This window comes from Balearica regulorum, chromosome 21 (assembly GCF_011004875.1).
Source record: "Balearica regulorum gibbericeps isolate bBalReg1 chromosome 21, bBalReg1.pri, whole genome shotgun sequence".
NCBI lineage: Eukaryota > Metazoa > Chordata > Aves > Gruiformes > Gruidae > Balearica > Balearica regulorum.
This window is the reverse complement of record NC_046204.1, coordinates 7,929,182-7,941,428: the sequence shown is the minus strand read 5'-3', so window position 1 is coordinate 7,941,428 and position 12,247 is coordinate 7,929,182. Positions and strand designations below refer to the sequence as shown.

General features: G+C 43.6%; 1 protein-coding gene and 1 long non-coding RNA gene across 11 annotated transcripts in view; both read left to right on the top strand.

The window, feature by feature from the left end:
- SPEN (spen family transcriptional repressor) overlaps positions 1-12,247 on the top strand; it is a 77,425-nt gene that overhangs the window by 37,929 nt on the left and 27,249 nt on the right. The window lies entirely within an intron of this gene.
- LOC142604760 (uncharacterized) lies at positions 6,610-9,147 on the top strand. Its single transcript, XR_012838597.1, has 2 exons — positions 6,610-6,806; positions 7,808-9,147. It is a non-coding gene; the product is annotated as an uncharacterized LOC142604760 (long non-coding RNA).

The following is a 12,247-nucleotide window of genomic DNA, read 5'->3' as shown; positions in this document are numbered from 1 at the left end:
GTAGAGATGACCTGAATATTTTTAATCTCTTCTGGTAGGATGACAGGGTTGAGCACACTCCTGTGTACATGGGAAAAAGAATTAGGCTAAGATTTTTAAAAAAAGAAATAATAAAAAAATTGCAGAGTAGGAAGCTGCCTTTTCAGTTACCACAAAAGCAACAGTAAATCCTCTAGGAGTCAGGTGAAACACCTAATCTTTACCTTTTGTTCACATAAAGCTATGCACTGCTTTGATGCACTCTGTACAAGGAAATGTGAATTGGGGACAGGAAAATTAAAAAATCCAACTCAGATATTCTCAGGTTTTTGTTACCGGCTGTCAAGCATTTTCACTTTGTTCTTGTGTTTCTGTTCATGTCACCCTGCACTGCTTCTTATCTAAATATAACCTAGACCATCCTCTTAAACTTTTTTTTTTTTTACCCTTGGGAGTACATCAGGTTTCTTGAAATTGAGCGCAGGCAGAAAATTTTGAGATAGCTTTGAAGAGAGAGGAGTTATTTTTGTGCTGAAGAGATCAAAATAGGAAAGAAAACCTTTACACCCTGCCTTCTCAGAAACGGCCAAAAAAAAAAGACTACCTGAACACGCACGCACACGCATGTTTACAAGTAAATAGATCCTTCTGCGGAAAAAATAATGTAATGTATCGCCCAGGCTCTAAGATCTCCTCGCAGCTGGTGAGCAAATGGTGTCTCCGTCCCCCTTGGGACGGGAACCAGAGCCAGCCCGTCAGTCACCTCAGCCCGGCGGGAGGCCGAAGCCGTGCTCTCCCGCCCGAGCCCCGCCGCCGAGCTGCTGACAGAGCGGCTAGGGGAGGGCGCCAACTCGCATTACCTCATCTGTATACTCTAATCTATGAAAAAATGTGCGTTGCATAATAGATTTTTATCTCGCTCTGAAAATCCGCCGCTTTAGGTCGCTTCGTAGCCTCTGGTGGTGGCAGGAGTCCGTCCTGGCGCTGTAATGGCGGCACGGTCGGGGGGTTGTCGGGAGAGAGAAGGCGCCCGGGGGCGCCGAGCCGCCTCACCCGGGTGTGTTTAAGCGAAAGGCGGCTGGTTTCCCCGCCGCGGTGCCTTTGTGAGCGGGGGACGCGCAGCCCCGCACCGGCAGCCGCCTCAGCGAGCGGAGTTGGGGGAGGGTGTACCTGGCTTGTTTGTGCCTCAGAACCGGTCTGAACCGGCGGGAGCCGGCCGGGCCCGCCGCCGCGCCGCCCTCAGGGCGGGGCCGCCCGCACCGCCCCTCAGCCGCCCTGGAAACCCGGTGGTTAAAAATACCTCAGCTTTCTACAAAAAACCCTTTTTTTTTTAAAATAAAAAACCCCAACCCCTAACGCTGGAACGGCTTTCGCTCTTGCGTGAAGATTTTTTTTTTTTTCTCACACAGTGCAGGAAAGCGCCGTGGTTACACAGTGAAACGGCAGCGCCTGGGTAGAAGTGAGATCTGAGGGAGGTAACCGAGCTCCCCGTCTCAACCTTTTCAAGTTTTAGGTAGTTTTTTAATTTTTGAAACCTTTCTTCAGCGCCTGGCGCTTTGCTCACTCAAGAAATTTGTACCAGTTTCGCTGTTGGAGGAATGAGCCCCCAAAAAGGGATTTAAGCCTGCCCCCACATCCTGACACCACCACTACCATGACATGAACCAGCTAGGACACTGTCGTGAAATAAAATAGACATTTCAATATTGCTAGCCCCTCTGGAAGAACCCACCCCCCCCAATCTTTGATATGAATATGCAGTAAAATCCTTTAAAACATTGTCTAGTAGCTTTTTTATTGTATATATAGTATTCTTTGCATGAACTACCCCCGAAAAAATGGACTTCTTGCTGCAATTAATACCCCCCCACATCCTTTGCACTACTCTCAATAATAGTGGGTAATTGCTCTAAACGACAAAGCAATTAACCCTCTTCCTAAATTTGCTAAATTTGCAGAAGTAGGTGTTTATCTAAATCTAGTCTGTCAGTCTTTGTTTCTGTAGCAGGGCGCAGAACCGTAACTGCTGCTGCTGCTTTTTCAAAGTGCATTTGATTTCTTTAAGGGCAGAGAAAGATTTCCATCTTTTTCCAAATAAATTTCAGGGAGGGAGTCGAAGGGGGTCCTAGAAAAATACCTCTGTTCTATTAAAAGTGGTAACTATTTTGATCGTCTGAAACGACTTTCTTGTTTTGCATTCTGTTAAAGAGATTTATTTTATTTTAATGCTGTAAAGGCTTCTTGCAGTTAGATCAGAGTCTTTGTTAGCAAATATGAGGATTTCTAGCAACTAAATCCCGACGCTCTTGTGAACTTGCTTTATCCTCTGCTGGGGGAGGAAGACCTGCTGTGTTTTAAAAATAAAATTCCTAAGTCACCTGTGGACAGCTGCAGGAGTGGGAGCCAGTATCTGGTGTGAGGTTTGGCAATTTCAGGTCTTCCTAACCTATTTTTTTCGGACCAGTGGGAAAAACCCGAGCCGTATGGAAGGCATTGCTCCCAACAGCATCGGGAGGGACATTGTCCTCCTGAGTTTTGTGTTGGGCTGTTCATTAAATGCTAAAAATTGATTTTCTTCCCGCAGGCGTGCTGCTGCCTGAGGAAGGTCTGGTGCTGTTGGTGGATTGGGTTTGACTTTGGGGTTGTGCATGTGGATATTAACAAAATGGTCACTTCTAATTGCGTTTTTAAGGCTTTGATTTCCTTCCAAGTATTTTGCTTAATCATCTTGAGTAGGCTGAGGGAAGGAAAGAATTAGCTGAGGTCAGGGAACTTGAAGCTGCCCGTGTTATTTCTCAGAAGCCAGGCTTATTCTGAGGGATCCTGAAGGCAGGAAGAAATCTGCCTCCTGTTCTCTTCCTGCTGTACGCCGAAAGAGAGCAAGGGGAAATCAAACCCCGAAAAAGCCAAACAAAACAGGGAAACGATGTAGCACGATAGGCTGCATTGGGCGCTTCCCTCTGCACGAATGGTCCAGATTCCCTTTTCTTCGAGAGAAATGCAACCAGGATGTGAATCATCGCTAAAATAGATTAGAGGGATCATAGTCTAGAAGTGCCTGCTTGTCTCCAGTGATGATGAAGGGAGTCTAGACAGCTCAGATGGAGACACATACATTACAGGCACCAAAAGGTGGGGGAGAGGATTCCCGTCAAGACCTTTGGAATAATGGGCAGTTTAATAATTTCTAATGAATATTCACGTGGAGGGATGAATAGCAAAAGGGGAAGGCTGTATTGAATGCTTCCTGAAAAAACAGCAGTCATTACGATGATCAAAGGGAAAATCCAGCCGCCGCCTGTGTTCAGTCATACGTGTTTCCATTAAAGTGTAGACAGAGCGTCCCTTCACATCTTCACGGTCGGTTTTTCAAATACAACGATTTGGGGGTTTTCCCAAAAAGGATGTTTTTGGCTCTGCCAGAGAGGTGGATGCTTTCGGAAGGAGGACCTTTCCCTTAAAACCTGAGGGCTGGGAGAAAAGCTCTCTTCAAGGCCCATTTGTGAGACCTGGGCATTAACCTTAAAAACAGCTTTAGGTTGAACACATTGTGCTTAAACTAAGGTCGCAGGGATTTGAATTAATGGTAAATAAACCTTATTGGGGAAATAAAAAGAATATCATCCCTCAATCTTTACCCATTGAATTAACCATGTGACTGATGCACTCTAGGTTTGCCTTTAACGTCCAAGCATCAAGCATAGGCCATCTGTGACATCGTAAGTGCTGAAACCACTAATGATGGCATCAAGGTTTTAAGCGTGAAAGCTTCTTAGCGGGCGATTAGATACCCCTCACCAGATCATTACGGTCAGCCGGTAATGCGCTCGGAGAAGAGGATGCAGCGCGTTTACAATTTATATGTGCCAGGACGTAGTCCTGTTTTTTTAGAATCTGTAAGGGAAGCAAAAGCTGAGTTTCCAAAAGGAGGACGAAGGAGATGTGCACTGTGTAGATGCCATCTTAATAAAAACCTTGAGTTATTATTTATTAAGTGTCTATTACAGGAACAAAAATAGCCTTTTTAGCATGTGTGGCGTTAAGAAACAAGACTTTTCTGTGAATCCCTCCTTCTTGCAAGAATCCTGCAATAAAGGTGGGGGCCTGTTCTTTTGTTTCCCAATGTGCTGGGTTTCAGAAACAAACACCCTGTCTCCTTCCAGCCATGAGTCCTCTCTCCTGTTTGGAGAAGTGAAACGTGGAGCCTTTCGAATGCTTCTTTTTGAAAATCTGGGGTTCAGCACGCAGTTGCTTTATTTAGCTCAAAGCGATGATTTCGGCTAGAAGACACTTAGAAATCTCCGGTGGCAGGAAAAGGACCTTTTGGAGAAGCCTTTCTATGAGAGGGAAGAGGTTTTCAGGGCTGTCTCCTCCTCATTACTTCCACAGTTGCCCAGAAATCTTCTTCATTTTTATACCTGGGGAAAAGTAACGAAAGCCCCATCAAACACTTTAGAAAGGGGAATAATTACGGCACATCTCCATCAGGTCCCGGCAATAAGGGCGTTCAAGTATTTCATTATCTTTTGTCTGTTTGAGAGTAGAAAGCTTTTCTAGTGCGATAACATGTGAAAGAAAGGCACTGTTCTCCTCCTGAAAGTGAATTCCCAAGAATGAACAGCACCTGGGTCCCCACGGACAAATGGTGCCGGGCTGGGCTGATTGAGAGATGCAAAGTGCCCTACTTATTCCGGCTGCTACAGGTTTGACCTCCTTGTATCATCTGACACCTCGTTTGGTAAGAGGTTGCTGCAAGATCTCAAACCCTCAAATTATGTAAGATTTACACAGTTGCTTTGAAGTTAGTCCCTCCCTTCAATGTTTGTTTACTGCCTGGTATGTCCTGTTGTCTGGATTGTGAAGGATGAATAGTCACAGAAAGGAAGCTATCGGGTTAGTACAAATATTCTATTCCTCTTCACTTTCTAAATGCGCATGGAGCTGTGTTTATCCCTGTTTCAGAGTCTGGGAATACACCGAAGATGTCCTGCGCTGGTCGGGGTTTTGCTGGGTAAATGCTGGCTTGTAAGTTTTCAGTTTGTTTGTTTGTTTTGAGGTGGAGGGAAGTGAGGAATGGCTTGTTGTGTTTCTCCAACAAATAGATGCTATCTAACAATTATTTCAGAAGTAGTTTATGTTGGTTTTGCTTTTTAGTATGCAGTTTCCCTGTAACTTTTAGAAATCACGTGTGAAAAAAGGAAGATGCTTAATTAACACTGTATGTGTGGCTTACAGGCTGTGCCTCGCTGTGCTGCCACGGTTTGGAGGTCTGCTCTCCATCAGCACTAAGTCCCGTAAGGGGAGCACGCAGGTGGGGCACGTAGGCTTTGCGTGTGGGAATTCCTCGGAGGACTTCTGTCCGTAATCTCCGGTGTACCAGCTGAATTGCCTTGCACTGCTCCTCCTTTCCCAGCCCTGGTAACTATGTGCTGCCTCTGCCATGTGGTATGGAGACCAGGGATGTAAAAGGCAGTTGATCCGGGGAGTCGTGAGGACGTAAGGCGTTTTTCTTTTGTGTTTTCCTCTGCTTTTGTATTTTCCCCACTTGCTTTACAATCTCTAGTTAGTGTGAAGGAACTGTCCCAGGCTTTTCAGGAAGGGGAGCGGGATGTACATCTTAACGTGACAGTCAACAAAAGTGTCCAGGGACTTCTGGCCATGTGGAGGTTTAATCACTAAATCGTAACAAATACTGCTGAATTAAATTACAATAGGGTGCTTTTTCAGAAGTTACTCTTAAGAGACAAACACAAAAACCACTCTGTCACATGATACTGCATTTTTTTGTTGGTTTTATTTTTTAATTTCCAAGGCTGGTGTTACTCTACATAGTTGCTTAACAAATGTAAAGACACGTTTTCCCCACCAACATGTTATACATTCACTAGGCTGTGGTGCTTTACCTATTTCGTACAAAAGATTGTCTTTTTTATTTTATTTTTTGTGACTTCGGTGTTTTCTACCCATGTGAAATTGCACAGAAAGTTCTACTTTTAGTTGTATTTTTATTTGCATGTGGGCAGAAAATGAAGTAATTCCCAAATATAGTCCTAGCCAAGAGATCCATCTGTTCTCTGCATTTTTAAATGGCAAATTAATCCTTAACATACAACTCATCAAACGTCTTCTCTTTTATAATGTATGCTGCCTGAGATCACAGAAATGACATTTTTTTTCCCAGGCCTTCCATTTTAAGTAGTTCTTTACGTGAGAATAACAGCTACCGTTCTGGTTTGACAAAGTGCTCATGTGCATCTTCCAGTTTGCTGTAGTTGGTCTATGGTCTAAAAAGGGTATTAAAAAAAAAGCCTCCAAAATTATTTGTCCCTTCAGCTCTTTGGTGTTTCTTTAAAAGGCTGTAGGAGACAGAATTCTGTTTGAAAAACACCCTGAATAAATGTACTTATTTCTGATGGAGAACTAGGGTCGCTTTGTCCGTTTTCTTTTAGATTTCACTCTTTGGACAATGGTGACCATTTTTAGAAGTACTAAACTTCCCCAGCATTATCTGCCGTAAATGGAATTTCTATATTAAGCTTCACATGTTCCCAATTTTACTTAAGAGGCATTGTTTATCAGCTGTGTATCTTGGCATGCGTTTCATTGCAACTCCGATCTGAAGAACAATTCTATTTGTTTATAAGAGAGGATGCACCATTTCAAAACCGCTCCGAATCAGGAATTTCAACAAATGGCATTTTGTGTAACGCTAAAAAACTGCCTTGAAGAGGGAGGCGATGATCTCACCCGCCTTTTGGCAGGGCAGAACACAAGGTTAGGGGCTTGCTGCCTGCGCAGGCAGGGAGAGCTGCCCCGGGAAGCAGAAGGTAAGGAGCGGCCGAGGATGGAGTCGATGGGGCACATGTGGGGCCAGATGGCAAATGAGAGCTCTCAGGGATGTACGGCATTAAAATAGTGCCAGGGTTGTTTGGGGTTTTGTTGTTTGGTTTGGTTTTTTTTTCTTAAGGCAAGGTGTGATGCTTTTCTAAAGACAAAGACGGAATTAATTCTGCATCTACCAGCAGCTTTATGTTTAAAAAAAAACCATTTACAGCTCTGCAAGACTGATATAACCTGGGGGTGGTTTTAGCATATGTATGAAAAAGACTTTTCTTCTGAAAAATGTCCAGTGCTCAACACAATGTCAGTATAGTTAAGGCCGAATGCTTTTAAAATTGTCTTAAGAAGTGTTTATTCCCAGGAAATCATTTGACAGTGCTTTTAAGGCAAAAGAAGTTGCTTTTTACTCCTCAAGTAAATGTGTAGCAACATGTTTGGACACAGTAGTGGTTGCATTTTAAATGACATTTCACTCACCTGGCTTATAGATGGTACTTTGGAGTAGGGTTGGTGTGTTTTTATAAGATGCATAGTCGATCCCTTCATGAAAGCAGTGCAGTCATTGTTTAGGAAACTGCCTTTAAATGTTGCTTTCTCGGTATTTTGAAAAGATTTGGCCTCCTGCAAGCCAGGAGATCAAGTTCCTCAGCCTGCTTCCTCCGTGATTCATTGAATGACCTTGGGCAAAGCCACTGGCCTCTTCTTACCTTCTTTTCCCATCTGCAATGCAGGGATGTTAAGACATCCCAACCTTCCATCAGTCTTGAACTAAAATGTTTTGGTTTTTTTAAAAAAGATTTCATATACTCTAAGGTGACAGTTGCACAATATTAATTCAGATTGCCTGCTGATAGCTGGCAAAAGCTGTTTACTTTAATGGTATTAAGCTAATTTTGGCCAAAGGGTTGAAAGCAATTTTTCTTCTAAACTGAACAAGCCGTTCCTCTGCCGTAGCTGTGAACTCTGCCCCACTGTTTTCTTTTAAAAGTCGCTGCGACTGCACGCTTATCGGTGCTGGCAGCCTTGACCGGCAGCTCTTCTGCAGGCAAGTCCCGGCGGCGCTTGAAATAATTTGGCTGAAGCCCGGTGTGGTCGGAGGAGGTGGGAGTTTGGGGTGGCTGCAGTGGGACTTCTCCCAGAGGCTGGTTCTCGACCCAAGGCTTCCCTCGATGAAGGTAATGTTAAAAAACAGAGGCTCTTTGGGCTCGCACATTCTCACACCCACCCTCTTTCTTCCCTCTTTGCATCAGTGGAAGTTTAATTGTGGGAAAGCTATGCCAGAGAGCTGGCTTTGTACTTCACCCTCAAGGCCTCGATGACTTTAATCTTTCCCAGCATTGAGCTCCGTCACTGTGGCCATTTGCTGAGAAAGCATTTCCTCCGGCTTCCTGGAGTTTCATTTTGAGCGTGAGCGGTCCCACCATTCCCAGGGAGCATCCGTGTTTCAAAAAGGCCGTGGTTGGGGAGGCAGACAGCTCCAGCTGCTCCCAAGTTCTACACCAAACCCATCCACGGCCAACTTAACAGCCAGCACAGGGAGCAGAGGGCTTGAGTAGCATCTTTCCAGCAGTAGTAAGCTGTTGGTTGCTGAGCTGGCTGTTTGCTATGTAGATAGGCTGATATGTTTGTAACCAAGACTTGTTTTTTTTTCTTCCAGGTTAGTGTTTTTTATTCTTGGCTGTACGAAGTTCAAGTCTGAGGACAGAGGGACGTAGGTCAAGGAGCAAGGTGGTAACACCGACTGTGGGTTGGGTGCAGTCTCCATCAGCCAGACAAGGATTAATATAAACCTACATATTTTTAGTGATCGTGCTGGATTATTTAGTTGCAGGGAAGAATTAAAAGGAGCCCATGGCTGTCTTGAAACTCTCAGAGCGTACGGCTCCAAGGGAAGGGTGGTTCTGGGCGTGGGAGTAGTCCTCTGTCCTTCTGAGCAACATCTTCATCTTCTCCATGATTCATTTCAGCCTGCTGTTTCTCACTGAAGCGCAGGTGTCAGGCGTCATGATAAAATGACTAAAGTGAATATATTAATATGGCCTGTGACAGAAATTAAAATGTGATGTTAATAAGATAGTCACGTGACATGGGTTAAATCTATAGTAAATATTATCTGGAGACTGTATCTTAAGAAACTTACTGGTCAAAGACAGAAAAAAATACTGCAAACAGCCTGTGTTATTTGGCCAGCAGAAAGAGTGAATTGTCATGGTTGCGTTGCTTTCCCATGGCCTTTAAACATCATTTAATATCATTTCTTTCGATTTAGGATTCCAGACCAGCAGGAGATTTCTAAGTCTCCTTTCTGGGCGTGGTAAGACAGAAAAAGGAAAGAGGATGTCCTAATTCCACTTGTCTGCAATATTTAATGATCTATCTTCAGAGCAGTAAATACTTCTTTTATTTGTTGTGTGCCTTTTGTGACTGTTTTCTGCTTACGTACAGTAGGTCTTTTTTTTTTTTTCTTCCCCTCAGTAGATTGTTTTATCGTAGCTGTGTGTTGTTAAATACTTCTGAGGCTGCGTGTGTGACATGTACAAACCAAAGTTCCTTGGGTGGCAAGTTCGCAGCGGCTTGAAAGGGTGCCAAGAATGTCATGCAGTTGCATCCCGGCGTGCTTTGCACCACGAGCTCTGAAGGTGCCGGAGGCTGGGGTGATGGGCACAGGATAATTACACCAAGAGAGTGTTAGGTGTAGCGCTCTGCTCCCCGGCTCGCTTTCTCCACCCTGAGCAGGCAGAGTCTGCTTATATACTTATTTAAAATGTAAAGCTTTGTTATGAAATGGAAGAGCAGGGTTCAAGCTCTTTGTGGTATGTGCGTGTGGGCTGAGCCCCTTCAGCTGCTTGCCTGCAGTCTGCAAATACAGTAACGACTTGTTACCTCTTGATCTCTTCATACAAACAAACTTTAAATCTTTGGATTCTCTGATGCCTTTCACTTCAAGTTCAACAACTTCTTTTAGCTAGGGGAAAAACCCTACATTTATTCCCGCAGATCTGACAAATGTTTTTTTTCCTTACAAATATGCGCATGTGCACTGGTATTATGCAGGACGCATCATGTGTACAAAACAACAACTAGGTGCTGCTCACTTGCATATTTAGGTCAGCATTGGAATCGGCTCTGACGAAGCGATGCTATCCCTCTGCCCAGATATTTGTTTATCAGGGAGTGTAGTGATAGGACAAGGGGTAATGGGTTTAAGCTGAAGGAGGGTTGATTTAGATTGGACATCAGAAAGAAATTCTTTACTGTTAGAGTGGTGAGGCACTGGCAGAGGTTGCCCAGAGAGGTTGTAGATGCCCCGTCCCTAGAAGTGTTTAAGGCCAGGTTAGATGAGGCTTTGGGCAACCTGGGCTAGTGGAGGGTGTCCCTGCCCGCAGCAGGGGGGTTAGAACTAGATGATCTTTGAGGTCCCTTCCAACCCAAACCATTCTATGACTCTATGAATTTTCATCGTGGTATTCCTCCTGCAGTGTGGCAGAACATCCATCTGGGTTGTTGCAGTAACCCTGTGTTGTCTGAGGTCTGTGGGAATGGGTTACTTGCTGTTCTTATTATGGTACCTGTAATTTGATGTGCGTTTTTTGACTTGTGCATGTGTAGAGAATGGGGGGAATTCTGGTTAAATACCTTCTTAGGTTCATGTAGTATTTAGTAGTAGGACAGAAATAGCAGCCTGTAATGGACCTGTGCATATACTATTTCGATATATCATTTTTCATCCAGAAGAGAAGTCAAAGTGTTTCACGGGCAAAGATCCTTTAATCTATAGCTAGAATGGAATATGATTCATTTTTTTAAGGTTTTTCTTTTTTAAGCAGTTAGCCTCATATTTTTTGCTGGATGTTGGCTGGCAGTAATCAGGTTTTTTTAATTCTTTTTTCCAAGAAAACACATTGGTGCATTCAGGATACTTTGACCAATTTTCTGATGCTGTTTTCCCAGATCCAAGAAATCTAACCAGCAGTTTCTTTCCAAAGCCTATTGATAAAGTATCACAAGGATTTGCGTCTTCTGGGTAGAGCTGATCAGCACACAGCACTGTCACTAACCGACTTTTGCAGCTGGTGTTTTTTTGCATAGGGATCATCTACGGTGACTTAACTCAGATCTGAAAAGGGAGGGATGAGAAAAAAGGGTTCCTGTTGCTTCCGACTGTACATTAACTTTGGATTTCCTGACCCGACTTGGGAATCTGCTGCTGACATCAGCCGTGAGAATAACCTGCCGTCAGCTGGGACTCGTGCTGAGGGAGGTTGTCCTGAGTTATTGTCCTGAATAGATCTTTCTAGGAGATAATCTTTACTTAGAGATTATTTTGACAGGGTATTGGATCATAGCTGATCTAGGCAGAGTTCCTGATTTCAGTTAATTTTGGCAGGAAAAAAGGTAATTGCTCTGCATATTTCTGTAAAAGGAATCCTGGATCATTTACCAGTTCTGGTTAAACATTTTTTAAAGGCAACTATTAAACCCCACCACATTTCATTTTTACTTTTTTTTCCTACTGAAATTTGGCATGCGTTCCCTTGAAAAATCAAAAGGGTTCCAAACGATTTTAGGTGGCTTGTTTCTTAACTTGCTCTGACAATTGGAGCTTGGTTTGGTTTTGTTGTTTTATTTTGGGGTGTTTTTTAAACCTGAAGTTTGGCAGTGCGTTGCCCGCAGTGCATGTTAATGCTGCTTTCTGCTTTATTTTCCACGAAGGCTGCGGTGTTTCCTGCATGCTGTAAGGAGGGGAGCCACCAGCCTTACAGCTGACTCACCGTTCTCAAATCAATTTGCAGAAATGACGATTGTCCCACATTTTAAAATTGCAAAAGGGTAGGGCAGGTTGTGAGATCCCTTGATTCAGCGCAGCAGCCATTGACGAAAAGCAGCAGGTATCCTGTTACATCGACTGGTTTGGAGTCTCTCTTTTATCTCCTTTTTTGCTGGGGAACAAAGAGAACGACTCACTTTGTATTCTTCACTTGAGTGCTTTCATTTTTTCATACATAGATGGAGCGTAACTTCATAGTTAGTTACTACAGCTGCAAAATGCGATTGCTTGGAAAGGAGATGCTTCTTTGGAAATGAGGACTGGTTATATAGGGTGCGTGCACCAGGATTTGAAATGTCATCTTTGCAATTACAAGGGAGAAAAGGAAAATTCCATGTGCTACATTAGCTGCAGCATACTGAAACCAGGAATATTTGGGGCTCATTTTTGTGATCTGAACCCCATTGCTAGAGTCTCACCCGTTGAGTCTTTGGGACTCTGCCCATATGGATAGAACTTAAGGACTGGATTACGAATAGATTTTATCTTGATTAATAGAAAATAGATACATAGATAAATACTGTGAGTAAGAACACATACATCCTTAAATACTTGTAGGCAATTATGGAAGGCAGATTAATATTTTAAAAGGGCTTGTAA